Source organism: Hyla sarda, chromosome 2 (genome assembly GCF_029499605.1).
Source record: "Hyla sarda isolate aHylSar1 chromosome 2, aHylSar1.hap1, whole genome shotgun sequence".
Lineage (NCBI taxonomy): Eukaryota > Metazoa > Chordata > Amphibia > Anura > Hylidae > Hyla > Hyla sarda.
In genome coordinates, this window is record NC_079190.1 from 209,587,607 (window position 1) to 209,603,379 (window position 15,773).

A 15,773-nucleotide genomic window follows, 5' to 3' on the forward strand; every position below is an offset into this window, starting at 1 on the left:
TGGATACATCAATATTCTCTATAGAATGTGATTTGAATGCATTAGTTCTTCCTTAACTTTATAATGATGTAGTCTACATGTCACATCTCTCGGCTGGCTTACATTGTTCACATTATTTGAGCCCAGAACCCTATGGGCCCTATCAATCTCCAGTTCACTGGACACTGACCATTGCAGAATTTCACAAAAGACCCCTTGCAGGATATTAATAAGTTCTGGCCCTTTAACACTCTCTGGTAGGCCACAGATGTGAATATTATTTCTACGTTCACGTTTTTCTATGTCCTCTTGCATTCAATATAGTTGTATGGGGATATCCTGCCCTTTTGCTTGATTAAATAGTTCATCCACCTGAGCCACTAGAGCTGTTTTTCTGATAACACTTCCACCTTATTTTCCACCTCTTGTACCAGTACTTTAAGTATATTTAGCTCCTGTTTATAAGAGTTCTCTAGTCTTTCCACAAAGCCCTCCATTTCTGTTTTTGTCGGGAGCAATTTCACATAGGCTTTCCAATCCCACTCATCCGTATCTTGCTGTCCCACTCTCACCTCTGGTCCTCTACTACTTATAGGCTGTATTCCACTTTTTACCTGGTTTACTGTAAGCTCCGAAAGATCACCCAGCCCCCTTCCATTTCCAAAGCGCACAAATCCGTCCAGTCTCTCCTGCCTCCCAGAGGACCCCAGGTTGCGGTGGCCAGGTGAGGTGATTTTCTTCTTCAGGGGCATTGAGACCCTATAACTGCCAGTTTTCTGGGTTTATTAAGCTTACTATGTCCAAGCTTCGCAAAGCATTCATAAAGTCAATGGAGATTGCAGCCTCCTGACACACCTGGGCTCTCCCTTCGCACGGCAATACACCAGTTACAACTGATAATCCCTTTTAATCTTACACTTTCTCCTCCACTCCCAACTGGTACAGTCCATATACACAATTTTGTAAATATCGGGGATCTTACCAGATTTGCTGGGTTTATTCTTCCTTTCTGTCAGCAGCGCACTCGCTTATTCGTGGCTCCCTACTCACTGCCCCGTGCTCCTTTCTGCTCCGGAAGCTTTCACTTTCTTCTGAGCAGTTTCTCTGTCGGCGTGTCAGTGTGACAGTCAAGGCGCTTGTGGGAGCAACGTCGGTTCCGGCATCTCAATGAAACTGACCTCGCATCAGCTTCCACTTTTGTATCAGGTATCAGCTATCCTTCTGGGATTGGGCTCTCTTTCATTTAGGGTTCCTCTCCACATTACTCCCTCACGTCAGAGGCATCAGTAGCTTGCAATCCTCAGTCTAGATCACTTCATAACTGCAATATAATCATACAATCGACAGAGCCTGTGTATTACTGGTGTCTACCACTATATGGTAGGTATTTGTTTTTTGCATACTGTGATCATTTTAGCAACGTTATGAGGGTATGGCACAATGTAATGGCAATATGTGGTTATGATTTAGTGTTATTATTTGTCCATTGCATAGTAATATTATTGCTTATGTTGGTCTTGTATACTGGGTTTTGTTGAGTCACAGTTTGGCGGTAATATTCCGTCACTATGTAGTGGTAATATGTGGTCATGGTGTAGCAACATTATTTGTCCCTTGTGATATTGGTTATCATACTGTATACTGGGATATAGCCAGTAACAGCCTTATTTGCCTATAGCAGTAAAAGTGCAGTGAGACTGTACAGCTAATTAAACGCCATGTGTGAACACAGCCTGAACAAGAGCTGATCTACTTGGTTGCCATTCAAATCAAGCATGTAATAACACCCTTAGACAGTGCATGTAGAATACGTTTGGATACACACATGGACTTTTTATTATGAGTCAAATTTCTTAAAGCAAAGCCATGTGACACTATTGGCTCAGGTTGGTTTTCACACATAACTACCCCCCAAGATGATATATAATTGCAGCATTGTGGGTATTTTACATAAACAGTATCCTGTCCTGCATAAAGAAATCCCCCACATTTTCTCAGCAAATGTACAGTTGCAATTACTGCAGCTATATAAATAATTGTTCTCTTTTTTTTTGGCTGGTTACTGCTCAAAGTACTTCCATATTTTAGGCCACACCCCAAAATATGCCCCAATGGCATACAGCCATTTTTGGAACCATACAATTATGGCTCAAAAAACTATATTTGAACATTGCCTTACAGTATATGGGATAAACTGTCAAGCTGATGTACATTGCTGACAACAGTGAGTATGAAGCTAAGGATAGAAGAGGTTGGGCGAAAAAAGTTCCCTCTATGCCTAAAAAATAGCAAAACTGAAGTCTAGCAGGCTTATTTATAGGGGACATTTTGCTACATGTCATTATTTATTTTTATATTTTGTGAGGTTTAGTGTCCCTTTTATATGTGCACTTCTGGATATTAATTCAAAGATAAAGGTATCATAGAAGGCAGCTATTACTTTCTTCTCTAGATAATGTAATGTTTGTTAATCTGATTTTATAGTACAGAAGAGAGAACAATGAAAGTAATACATGGTTGTTGGAGCACAATGACAAACACATATTTAACAATTACTATACTCTATAATTCATTTTTCTGCTTGATTTCTTGGGAAGTTCTTATTTCCCAACTATTCGAGCCAAATAAAGTTCACTTTATCTGATTTTAAGACAAAACAAGAAGAGCTGGCAGAACTGTAGAAAGTATTTGTAATGAAATGTCACTCAAGACACTTTCTGATTATCTTTGGGATGCACTATACTACGGATTTTAACTTCAAGAAGAAAAAACATGGTCTCAAAAAGCAGGAGGTGCTCAACCCCAAGACGTGATCTGATTGGTTGCTTTGGGCAACTCAGCAACTTTTCCTCTAAACGGATTTTGATAAATGTCCAATTTTTATATCCCCATCCCCAAGACATGAGGTAAAACAATCTCCCTCCTTCAAGGCAGGTCACATGACATTCTCACATTTGATTGCCCTGATAAGGCTTTTTTGGTGAATAATATCAAATGCAGTTGAGCGGCATTGGCCATATTAAAATTCACGATATTTCGTGAATATATAGACGAATATTTGTCCTAGATTTGCAAATTGCGCGTTCGTGTTCGTTATATTCGCATATGTGAATATTCCCATATTCGCGTATTCGAGGAGGAAGAAAACAGTGAGGGGGTGGGCAACTTTACTATTGGTTGCTAGGGATGTTGTTGATAACCTCTGACAAGTGTATTTGCATCATTCTTGTTAGGATTCGGCAGGCTGGATGTGGATCCTCTGTGTCAGCGAGGGATTGGCGTGGACCGTACCCGTGGACCGGTTCTAAGCTGCTACTGGTATTCACCAGAGCCCGCCGCAAAGCGGGATGGTCTTGCTGCGGTGGTAGCAACCAGGTCGTATCCACCGGTAACGGCTCAACCTCGCTGACTGCTGAGAAGGCGTGGGACAGAAGGACTAGACAGAGGCGAGGTCAGACGTAGCAGAAGGTCAGGGCAGGCGGCAAGGTTCGTAGTCAATGGTAATAGCAGAAGGTCTCAAAACACTGGTATGGCAATCACAGGAAACGCTTTCTCTAGGCACAAGGGCAACAAGATCCGGCAATGCTGGGAAGGTGAAGTGAGGTTATAAAGGCGTGGAGCAGGTGGGAGCTAATTAGACTGATTGGGCCAGGCACCAATTAGTGGTGCACTGGCCCTTTAAATCTTAGAGAGCTGGCGCGCGTGCGCCCTAGAGAGCGGAGCCGCGCGCGCCATGGCGTGACAGCCGGGGACCGGGACGGGTAAGTGGATTGGGATGCGATCCACGAGCGGGCGCGTCCCGCTATGCGAATCGCAACCCCCTCGGCAGTGTTAGTGCAGCACTCCTGGTCAGCGGGTCTGACCGGGGCGCTGCAGAGAGGAGAACGCCACGAGCGCTACGGGGAGGATTTCGTGATACAGTCCAATGCTCATAAGCAGGGGTTCTGTGCGGTAACGCACAGTGCAGTCCAATTTTACTCTGTTGACCGAAGAAATGTAGAGCGGCTTGACGAGACGGGTCACTGGGATGCTGAACCTATTAACAAAAGAGGCCAAAATAAAATTTCCTGCAGAACCAGAGTCCAAGAAGGCCACAGCTGAGAAGGAGGAATTGGCAGAAGGAGAAATCCACATAGGGCAATCCACTAGGAAATGTTCATTACTAGCCCAGTAGAGGCATAAATTTTCATCTCTGCGACGAGACCTCTCTTCATGGGTCAGGCGAGACCGATCCACTTGCATAGCCTCCTCGGCGGGAGGCACAGGGGTAGACTGCAAAGGATTCCGGGAGAGAGGTGCCCAGAGATCAAGGTCCTTTTCCTGCCAGAGCTTCTGGTGTCTTTCAGAAAAACGCATGTCAATGCGGGTGGCCAAATGGGTAAGTTCATGCAGGTTGGCAGGAATTTCTCGTGCAGCCAGCACATCTTTGATGTTACTGGATAGGCCTTTTTTGAAGGTCGCGCAGAGGGCCTCATTGTTCCAAGATAATTCAGAGGCGAGAGTACGAAATTGGATGGCGTATTCGCCCACAGAAGAATTTCCTTGGACAAGGTTTAACAAGGCAATTTCGGCAGAAGAGGCTCGGGCTGGTTCCTCGAAGACACTACGAACCTCAGCGAAGAAGGACTGAACAGTGGCAGTGACAGGATCACTGTGGTCCCAGAGCGGTGTGGCCCATGACAAGGCCTTCCCAGACAGGAGACTAACCACGAAAGCCACCTTTGACCGTTCTGTGGGAAATTGGTCCGACAACATCTCCAAGTGTAGGGAGCATTGGGACAGGAAACCACGGCAGAGTTTAGAGTCCCCATCAAATTTGTCCGGCAGAGACAAGCGGAGGCTAGGAGCGGCCACTCGCTGCGGAGGAGGTGCAGGAGCTGGCGGAGGAGATGGCTGCTGCTGAAGAGGCAGAAGCTGCTGTAGCATGGCGGACAACTGTGACAGCTGCTGTTCTTGTTGGGCGACCACGGTGGCGAGGTCAGTGAGACTTGGCAGTGGCACCTCAGCGGGATCCATGGCCGGATCTACTGTTAGGATTCGGCAGGCTGGATGTGGATCCTCTGTGTCAGCGAGGGATTGGCGTGGACCGTACCCGTGGACCGGTTCTAAGCTGCTGCTGGTATTCACCAGAGCCCGCCGCAAAGCGGGATGGTCTTGCTGCGGCGGTAGCAACCAGGTCGTATCCACCAGTTGCGGCTCAACCGCGCTGACTGCTGAGAAGGCGTGGGGCAGAAGGACTAGACAGGCGAGGTGAGACGTAGCAGAAGGTCAGGTCAGGCGGCAAGATTCGTAGTCAATGGCAATAGCAGAAGGTCTGGAAACACTGGTATGGCAATCACAGGAAACACTTTCTCTAGGCACAAGGGCAACAAGATCCGGCAATGCTGGGAAGGTGAAGTGAGGTTACAAAGGCGTGGAGCAGGTGGGAGCTAATTAGACTGATTGGGTCAGGCACCAATTAGTGGTGCACTGGCCCTTTTAATCTTAGAGAGCTGGCGCGCGCGCGCCCTAGAGAGCGGCGCCGCGCACGCCAGGACGTGACAGCCGGGGACCGGGACGGGTAAGTGGATTGGGATGCGATCCGCGAGCGGGCGCGTCCCGCTATGCGAATCGCATCCCCGTCGGCAGTGTCAGTGCAGCGCTCCCGGTCAGCGGGTCTGACCAGGGCACTGCAGAGAGGAGAACGCCGTGAGCTAATTCTAATTCTAATTGGCCCACAAGTGAAAAGAAGGAATATGCGAATATTCACACATGCGAATAAGCGCATATGCGGCAAAAAGCAAATATTTGTAATTTTGAATATATAGCGAATATATTCACGAATTTGCGATATTCGTAATAAAAATTTGAAATGCGAATATTCGCGCCCAACACTATTTAGGAGGGATCTGAAATATCAGCAAGGGGGAGGGGTTTGACTTTCTTTAAAGTCCAGTCTAAAGGCCGCACTGCGGGAAGATGTATGTCATGGAAATGATAATGTGGAATCCTTACGGGTAGAAGTATATGGAGAGAAAAATTATAAAATAATGATAGGGGTTTACTGTAAGCCGCTAATGTGGTAGCCCTTAGGGGATGTTAGTAGTGGGGGTATTGTTTCGGTAAATGAGGGGTTAATGTTAACCCTATAGTTCGCGACGCCAGGCTGAGGGCTAGTATGCTGAGGTAATTCTCCGGCCTATCGCCGCCCTTCCCAGTAACGATAGGTGCATGTAATAAAATGACTGAAGATCCACAAAGTAGTTGAACTTTAACTTGAAGAACTTTACTTAGATGCTTGCAGTACATCCAATGAACAACAACAGTCTCAGGCAAACAGTCTCCATATATCTCAATGACTGAAAATTGTTGCAGACCTTGAATGAAATTAAAGTCTCAGAATTTAGGGTAATTATTGCAGATCTGTCCAGATTTAGGGGATACATAAGGTCCGGTGATCCTGCAGAGTGCTTAGGGATTGATACACTCGCGATCCTAGATCGATCAGCCGTTGCCGCAAGGCTCAGGCCTAACTCACAGCCCGGGAACAAGAGGGAGAACAATGGCCGCCGCTCCCTTATATGGGCAGGGGCGGGGTGAATCTGATTGGTCCGAACATCCGTCATTCACTGTTACACAGTGTGATGGGATTGACTACGTCACAAGGACCTCCAAAGGTCCTTAAGCAGAAATACCATAGAGTTCTTCAAACCACGTGACCCGCAGGTCATGCTACGCTATAGACAGGTAATTAACTATTTAAAGACATTGATATCATATTTACATGCTCCCTAAGTAAGCTATTAGTGAAATAACTATCTGGACGAGAGGTGACCAGGGGTGAACTAGACAAAGGGAACCCCGACGTCCTAGGGACTCTGGCTAAGGGGACCCACACACTAAGGTACCGGATATGATACGGTACCGGGACCCCACACTAAATATAACGGAAGATGTAACAGAACAATTACTGAGGCAAATAGATAAGGCAGCAAATCACAATGAGGCAACAATGGGGGACTTATCCCGATATAAACTGGGAAACTGAGAGCTGTGAATCTCATAAAGGAAACAGGTTTCTAACTATAATTAAAGCGTACCTGTCATAGTGCAAAAAAAAAGTTATATATTACCCAGTACCTCATCCTGACCATGTATATCTAATTTTTATGTGTCTAGTACCTTTATGTATTTATTTTTATTACACTTTTATTGTTGCTCACATGCATGAATTCCTCTCCAAGAGAGGGGGCGTGGCCTCACTGTGCAGGTCTCAGCATGACATGACTCAGTCAGCCTGGCAGTCATCCAGTCACTCCAGGCTGCAACGTAACCCCTTCCTCTGTGTTTTCATGCTGCACATGTGCCTTCAGCTGTTGCAAAACTACAACTCCCAGCATGCCAGGACAGGCAACGGCTTTCCAAGCATGCTAAGAGTTGTAGTTTTGCAACAGCTGCAGGCACCCTGTTGGGAAACACTGCTCTATAGAGCCCAAGCTTTCTCCCTCCCCTGCTGCAGGTTCCCCTGCTAATGTGGCTCCCATGCTCAGTGCACTCCAACAGACATCTGTCACACCAGCGCCGACCTTTTGCTCAGCGCAAGCGCTGCTCTACAGGCCCAGGCGGCAGCACTGCTCCCCTGCACTCCTGTTGCCGCTGATTACCCTGCAGCCTCCCCTCTATGATGCCCGCTCCTCTAGATGCCTGCTCCTGTGGGTGCACGCTGCTCTAAGGATCAATCCAGCCTGAGGGTGAGTGAGTCTGTGGGCAGGCCCTTCTTGACAGATAGCAGCCACGCTGACTGTGTGTGCATGCTTTCTGCGCTAGTTCACAGCCAGTGCGTGCCCGTGCATAAGCTGTCGCATACAGCGGAGATCGCCTATACTGGATACCGGCATGCTTTACGGCCGGTATCTGGTATGCTGCAAAATACAGACCAAATGACCCCTAGTGGTGGCTATTTTTAGATTAAATTTCTAGGGAAAATTGAAATTTTTTCTTATAAAAATTGTAAAAAGCTATCATATGACTAGTTCTATAATATATAAAACGTTTTTAACTATGACAGTGCCTCTTTAAAGATAATTATCTGTCCCAAATAGTGCAGGACCAGGCGAGAGGGGGAGCCCTTCTGGACTTAATGTTAACCCCTTAACAACATAAGATGTAAATGTATGTCCTGGAGCCCTGGAACTGAAAGGGATACTCCGCTGCTCAGCATTTGGAACAAAGCCGGCGCCGGGAGCTCATGACATCATAGCCCCGCCCTCTCATGTCACCACACCCTGCCCCCTCAATGCAAGTTTGTGGGTGGGGGCGTGACAGCCATTATTTACATTTATGCCCTATAGATGACACAAGCATCGGAGCATGATGCATGGCATACTCGCATCATGCATGGCAGGTCCCAGCTGCTATCAGCAGCCAGGGACCTGCCGGTAATGGCAGACATCAGCGATCTTGCTAATGAAATACTGGGGACAACTGACATGGAAGAGGACTTAGAAGTTTTAGTTAACAGTAAAATTAATTGTAGACTCCAGGGTCAGGCAGCTGCTGCCAAGGCAAAAAATATCATGGGGTACATCAAAAGGGGCATAAATTCACACAATAAGGAAATAATTCTACTACTGTACAAATTATTAGCCAGGCCACACAGGGAATACTGTGTACAGTTCTGGACACCGGTGTACAAGAAAGATATAGTGGAGCAGGAGAGGGTTCAAAGACAAGCAGCCAGAGTAATAAGATGAATGGCAGGACTACAGTGCCCAAAAAGATGATCAGAATTATGTTTTTTTTAGTATTTATACCCAGAACCGTATCTATATTAAGAGGGCACCCTCTACGTCTACGGAAAGAAGGTTTCTACACCACCACAGACTGGGGTTCTTTACTGTAAGAGCAGAGAAACTCTCTCCCAGAGGAAGTGGTCAAAAGGGCCTGGATGCATTACAGGTTGTAGATATTAGATTTATAGGGACAGAACAGTGAGCCAGGGATTTATTCTTACTGCCATAATTTGAATCAGGAAGGAATTTTTCCCTAGTATGGGGCAATTGGCATCATCCTCTGGATCAACATAATAGGAACACAATAGAGATAAAGGTTGAACTTGTATTTTTTCAGTCTTATAAACTATGTAACTATGTGTCAAAATGGAGAACTGGAAGCACTCACCAACAGGACTGGCATCATTGAAATGTCACCTGCAAAGGATTGATGACTGGCAAACATTGTACATGTGTTTTTATGTTTTACTGCCACCTTCAGCACTTCTAAATGATATTTCTTTTGTAAAAGGATTGTCACTTTTAAATTAAATTCTCAGATACCAATACCCTTTAAATCTTATACCAATACCCTTTTAGTCTTTAAGTTACTTTATTGAAGAAAGAACACATTGGCCAGTGATATATATATATATATATATATATATATATAGTAAGGATTCCTCCTTGGGGATAGCTCCGGGATCGTCCTGGACACTGCCACGGGACACGTTTCCTCTCTATAAACCGGCAGACAACAGTTTTAATGCAAGTCTGGCACCTTGCCAGCTTTATTTAGACAGGTTGCAGGAAAAAATAAACATAAAGCAGGAACAAAATAAAATCCTAGACCGTCTGGTCACTAACTACACAGATCAGCATGCCCTGACTAATAACTGGTGAGCCACCCTCAGCCAGTTAAACATATGCCTCCTGCAACCTTCTACTCACAGTTCACACCTCTCTTTGGGCTACTCACTGCTCAGGCTGTGTGTTCCTCAGCAGGACCCGTGTCTCTCCCCTACAGCCAGCCTGCTGTTTTCTAGGGAGAGCAAAGACTACACTGTTTCTCTCCCTTATAAACACACCTCCCTTCCCTGCTGCCTCATTAACTAGGCCACAGGAGGAGGTTTCTCCAGGGTGAGCCAGGGAAACACACCCTTTCCTTGCCACAGTATCACAATATTTAGATATTCCAGTAGAAAGGAACCAGCACTGGATGATCACCAGTGAGGTGCACGTTCTCCACCCGCTTGCCAACCGTCGGGTTTAGATACACCTCTTCACCTTGAGGAAATAGCGCCATCCACTAAGTCTGATAAAAGTGCAGGCTTTTTATTGCATCAGAGCATAAAGTGCGACGTTTCAACTAACAGTCGAATGGGTGAAAAAAATCCCTCTATAGGCGCTGCTTCTCCCAAATGGATGATTCGAGTCCTCCATTTGGGAGAAGCAGCGCCTATAGAGGGATTTTTTCACCCATTCGACTGCATGCACTGTGGAGAGCCCTGCACCGGCTTCCACTTCCCTATGGCTTCGCAGAACTCCCGGGATACGAGTACCCCTTGCATTGGGTATGTGATACAGTGATATGCGCATATTTGTTGCGCTCTAGGTGAGCACAATATTAACCATCTTTTCTTACCTGATTGCTGTCTTGGGATAATGCACTAGGCGCCTGTGTGGTTTCTTCTCTTCTTTTTGTCTCCTGTTTCAGCTAACAAGCCTTTTTCAAGCATGATGCAAACATCAATAAGACATTCTTATATGAGTAGCAAATACATGTGATTGGTGGAAGCACATGTGCAAACAATGTGACATTATTAGTTCAGACCACCTCCTAAATCTCATACGTTTACATATAGGTCGTGTGGCTTAAGAACTGTCAAATAATATAATAACATAAGATATACAATAAATAATATGTGTATCATAAAAACCGTTGGGAGTACAGCATAAGGGGGACTCCACAATGCCCATCTAGCTTTCAGATGTTTCATAACTCACGGGGATCCATTTGCTGTTTTCAACCCATGCTCCGTCCTCTGTTTTTAAACAGTAAGACTGCGAATGTGCACAGATCCTGCGTGTCATCTGCCGCCAGTTCTGGCTCCTCTCATGTCACTGTGTGACCAATGGCAGCGGGTCCATGTAATGTCTTTCACTCAGGTCAACCAATAGAATTTAAACAGGAGAGACATAGACTATGGCCCAGATTTATCAAACTGTGTGAGAGAATAAGTAGAGAGATTTTTCCACAGCAACCAATCACAGCTCAGCTTTCACTTTACCAGAACTCGTTAGCTGAGCTGTGATTGGTCGCTGTGGGAAAATCACTCCACTTTTTCTCTCACACATTTTGATAAATATGGGGCTATTATGTTTAACATAATGACAGAGCAATGCAATACACAAATAGTATAATGATGTTCAGGACTGTGGAATTGCTTGGAATTGCTCAGGCCTGACAAAGTGCTTTGATAGCACGATACGGACCGTGGCCCGCCGCTGTCTGCTGCTCCCCCACTGTAACATCTGCCTCCCGTGGTCTATATTTGCACTGGCACTTTATGGAATAAAGAATTTACCTTGTTAACCCCTTGGGTCTCGGGTGAGTTGCTCCCGTCTTTTCCTTCTTCTTATTTGCACTTTATGCAATAAATAGGTTAACATATTCCTACAGTCAGACATGCGAAAAAGAAAGAAGAAATGTTCCATAAAACGGAAAATGGAAAATGAAAATAAGGAGGCAAAATTTGAAAAAAGATTGGGAAAAAAATAATTAAATGTGGACAAGCAAAAAAATAGAAGAAAAATAAAATAAAAAAATAGAGAAAAAAATATGTAAAATAAAAAAAAGAAGTAAACAAAAATGTGAAACAATAAAAATATAAACAAAAATAAATTCATAAAAATTAAGTTCCAAGAATAGGAATGAAAAAGGAGAATGAATAGAATAGAAAATAATGAGATATAATAGGGGGAAAGAAGGGGGACGAGGAGAGAAGGGGGAGGAAAAAGAGGAGAGAGGAAGGGGAAAACTAAAGAAAGAGGGGGGAGAAGGGGGGAGGGGGGCAGCAAATGAAAGAAAAAGGGAAAGGAAAAAAGAGAGAAAGGAAATAAAGAAAAAAAATTATAAAAGGTTGAGGTACACAAGGATTCAGATCACAGGTAAGGTTTGAGGCTAAAATCTATATTTAAACCATAAGGATGTAGGGTATTCAATTTATGTATCCATTTCAATTCCTTTTTTTTCAAAATTTCCTCCACGTCTAAGCGGGAGGACACTCGGAATCGCAGTTATGGCCCGACTCCTTAAAATGCCTTGGAATGGGAAGATCCACCTTCGCTGTCCGTATCTAGGATTTTTGTCCGTTAAGATGAATATGAAATTCATTTGTTGCTTCCCCTACATAATAGAGCCCGCAGGGGCATTGCAACAAATAAATAATGAATGACGACCTGCATGTATTTCTACCCCTAATGGTAAATTTTTGACCTGTTTGAGGATGGAAAAAGGTATCGGCCCTGATGATACTATTACAGTGACTGCATCCAAGGCTTGGAAAATTACCTTTCCTGAAACTCAGACACACGCTATTCTCTTTTTTATTCTGTTTCAAACTCCCTTTATCAGACATTACCAGTATGTCTTTGAAGTTACGCCCCCTCTGGTAAGCCATGACCGGGGGGCTTGTTAAATCATTTGTACGCTGTATAATACTCCAGTTTTTTCTCAAAATATTAGCTATCTTATTACTAAGAGTGGTGTATGTGGAAAAAAAGGGAATCCTGTCCATTTCATCTCTCTGTCGAGTGTGTAATAATTCCTCCCTAGTTTTGTTGGGTAGTCTCGTCCTGTGTTGTCGCAGATTTCTATTTGGGTAACCCCTACTTTTGAATTTATTGCACATTTCTTCTAATCTGCCTTCCAGATCCTCTGAGGGTGAAACAATTCGCTTCACCCTCAGTAACTGGCTCCAAGGTAAATATTTAATCATTGGTCTGAGATGAAAGCTGTCAAAATACAACAAATTGTTCCTGTCCATCTCCTTTATATATAAATCTGTTGTTAATCTGTTGTTAAATAACCAAACTGTTGTGTCTAGAAACTGAACAGACTCGGTTGAAGTCACCATCGTGAATTTTAACTAGGGGTAGATGTTGTTAAGTTCCTCAAAAAAGTCATTTAGTTGTATCTCTGTCCCTGTCCAGATAACAAAGGTGTAATCAATTTAACGGAGCCACGTCTGTGCAAATCTGAACAGGGAGGAGGTGTATATGTGAGATGTTTCTACGTCCGTCATGTAAATATTTGCATAACATGGGACTGCGTTAGAGCCCATCACCGTCCCCCTGTTCTGAACAAAGAGATCATCCCCAAACAGAAAATAATTCTGTCTGAGGATGATCCCCAATAAGTCCAGAACAAGGGAATGGCCACCGTCTGTCATGCCTGTATCTCTAAGGCAGTTGCCAACTGCTCCAATGCCTCGATCATGATAGATCGATGTGTGTAGATTAACGATGTGGAAAGACGCCAGGATGGTATTTGGAGGGCACTTCAATGACATGACTTTATTCAAAAAGTCTGTTGTGTCTTGAACATAAGAAACAACATTAATGGCTAAATGACTCAATATTTAGGTACACCGCTGTAGGAGAAAATACGGATGTCCCGCCCAGAAACTATAGACCTTCCAGGGGGACTCCGCAAATTCTTATGAATCTTTGGCACTGTGTAAAACACAGGTGTATGTCTTTAATTAGGAAACAATGTAAATCTTCATCTATTGTGCCATTCTTCCTGGCTTGGGACAAAATGTTCCCAATCATCTCCTGAATCTTGCCCAAGGGATCCGTGCATATTCTGGTATATACACTAATATCCTCCAATTGACTATTAATCTCTGCTAGATATTGGGGGGTTGTCCATCACAACCATGGCACCCCCTTTATCCGTGTGCTTAATAGTAAACAGATAGTTTTTTTCCAAACCCTTGATAGCGGTCATCTCCTCTCTTGATACACTATGCCATTTACCTACATCCTTCGGTAACATTTTTAGTTTGTCAATTTGTGTAGAGACGGTCTGTATACAGGCCTATATAGGACTCCATATTTTCTCCTATAGCGTTGTACCTGGATAAAATATTGCATAATTTTGCCATTAATGCTGTTTCTCATGTTCAAGACACAACAGACTTTTTGAATGAAGTCATGTCCTTTGAGTGCCTCCCAAATACCATCCTGGTGTCTTTCGATATTGTTAATTTTTACACCTCGATCGATCAGAATCGAGGCAATAGGGCGGTCGCCAAATGTCTTAGAGATACAGTTATGACCGACGTTGTCCATTCCCTTGTTCTGGACTTATTGGGGATCATCCTCAGACAGAATTATTTTCTGTTTGGGGATGATCTCTATATTTAGAACAGGGAAACGGCAGCGCCATGTTATGCAAATATATACATGACGGACGTAGAAACATCTCACATATACACCTCCTCCCTGTTCAGATTTGTACAGACGTGGCTCCGTTATATTGATGACACCTTTGTTATCTGAACAGGGACTGAAATACAACTAAAATACTTTTTGAGGAACTGAACAATATCTACTGCGAGTTAAAATTCACGATGGTGAGTTCAACTGAGTCTCTTCAGTTTCTAGACACAACAGTTTGGTTACTTAACAACAGATTAACAACAGATTTATATATAAAGGAGACGGAAAGGAACAATTTGTTGTCTTTCGACTGCTTTCATCCCAGACCAATGATTAAATCTTTACCTTGGAGCCAGTTACTGAGGGTGAAGCAAATTGCTACACTCTCAGAGGATCTGGAAGGCAGATTTGAAAAAATGTGCAATAAATTCAAAAGTAGGGGTTACCCACATAGACTGCTGCGACAACACAGGACGAGACTACCCAACAAAACTTGGGAGGAATGATTACACACTCGACAGAGAGACAAAATGGACTGGATTCCCTTTGTATCCACATACACCACTCTTAGTAATAAGATAGCTAATATTTTGAGACAAAACTGGAGTATTATATAGCGTACAACTGATTTAACAAGCCCCCCGATAACGGCTTACCAGAGGGGACGTGACTTCAAAGACAGACTGGTAAAGTTTGATATCGGGAGTTTGAAAAAGAATAAAAAAGAGAATGACATGTGGCTGTGTTCCAGAAAAGGTAATTTTCCAAGCCTGCAGTCACTGTAATAGTATCATCAGGGGCGATACCTTTTTCCATCCTCAAACAGGTCAAAAATTAATCATCAGGGGTAGATATACATGCAGGTCGTCATTCGTTATTTATTTGTTGCAATGCCCCTGCGGGTCCTATTACGTGATGAATGAATGTCGTATTCGCCTTAGCGGTCACCAATCCTCGATATGGACAGTGAAGGTGTATCTTCCCATTCCGAGGCATTTTAAAGAGGCTGGCCATAACATTAGTCAACTGAGATTCTGAGTGATCGATCATGTGCCCCCGCTTAGATGTGGAGGAGATAGAAAATTTTGAAATAAAAGGAATTGAAATGGATACATAAATTAAATACCCTACATTCTTATGGTTTAAAAGTAGATTTAAGCCTCAAACCTTACCTGTGATCTGATTCCTTTTGTACCTCGACCTTTTATCAATTTTTCTTTCCTTCTTTTTCTATGTTTCCTTTCTCTTTTTTCCTTTTCTTTCCCCTTTTCTTTCCTTTGCTGTAGCCCCCCTTCTTTGCCCCCCCCCTTTTTCTTTAGTTTTCCCCTTCCTCTCTCCCCTTTTCAATCCTTCTTTTCCCCTCCTTCCCCTTCTTTTCCCCCTATTCTATCTCATTATTTTCTATTCTAATCATTCTCCTTTTTCATTCCTATTCTTGGAACTTTATTTTATGTATTTGTTTATATTTTTATTTTTTCACATTTTTGTTTACTTATTTTTTTGTTTACATATTTATTTATTTATTTATTTAATTTTTTTCATTTCTCTATATTTTTTTATTATTTTTAACAAATGTTTTGCTTGTCCACATTTATT

At 43.6% G+C, this 15,773-nt stretch overlaps 1 protein-coding gene across 5 annotated transcripts in view; it reads left to right on the forward strand.

Moving 5' to 3' along the window:
* Positions 1-15,773, forward strand: part of LOC130355729 (zona pellucida-like domain-containing protein 1) — a 206,197-nt gene that overhangs the window by 143,459 nt on the left and 46,965 nt on the right. The window lies entirely within an intron of this gene.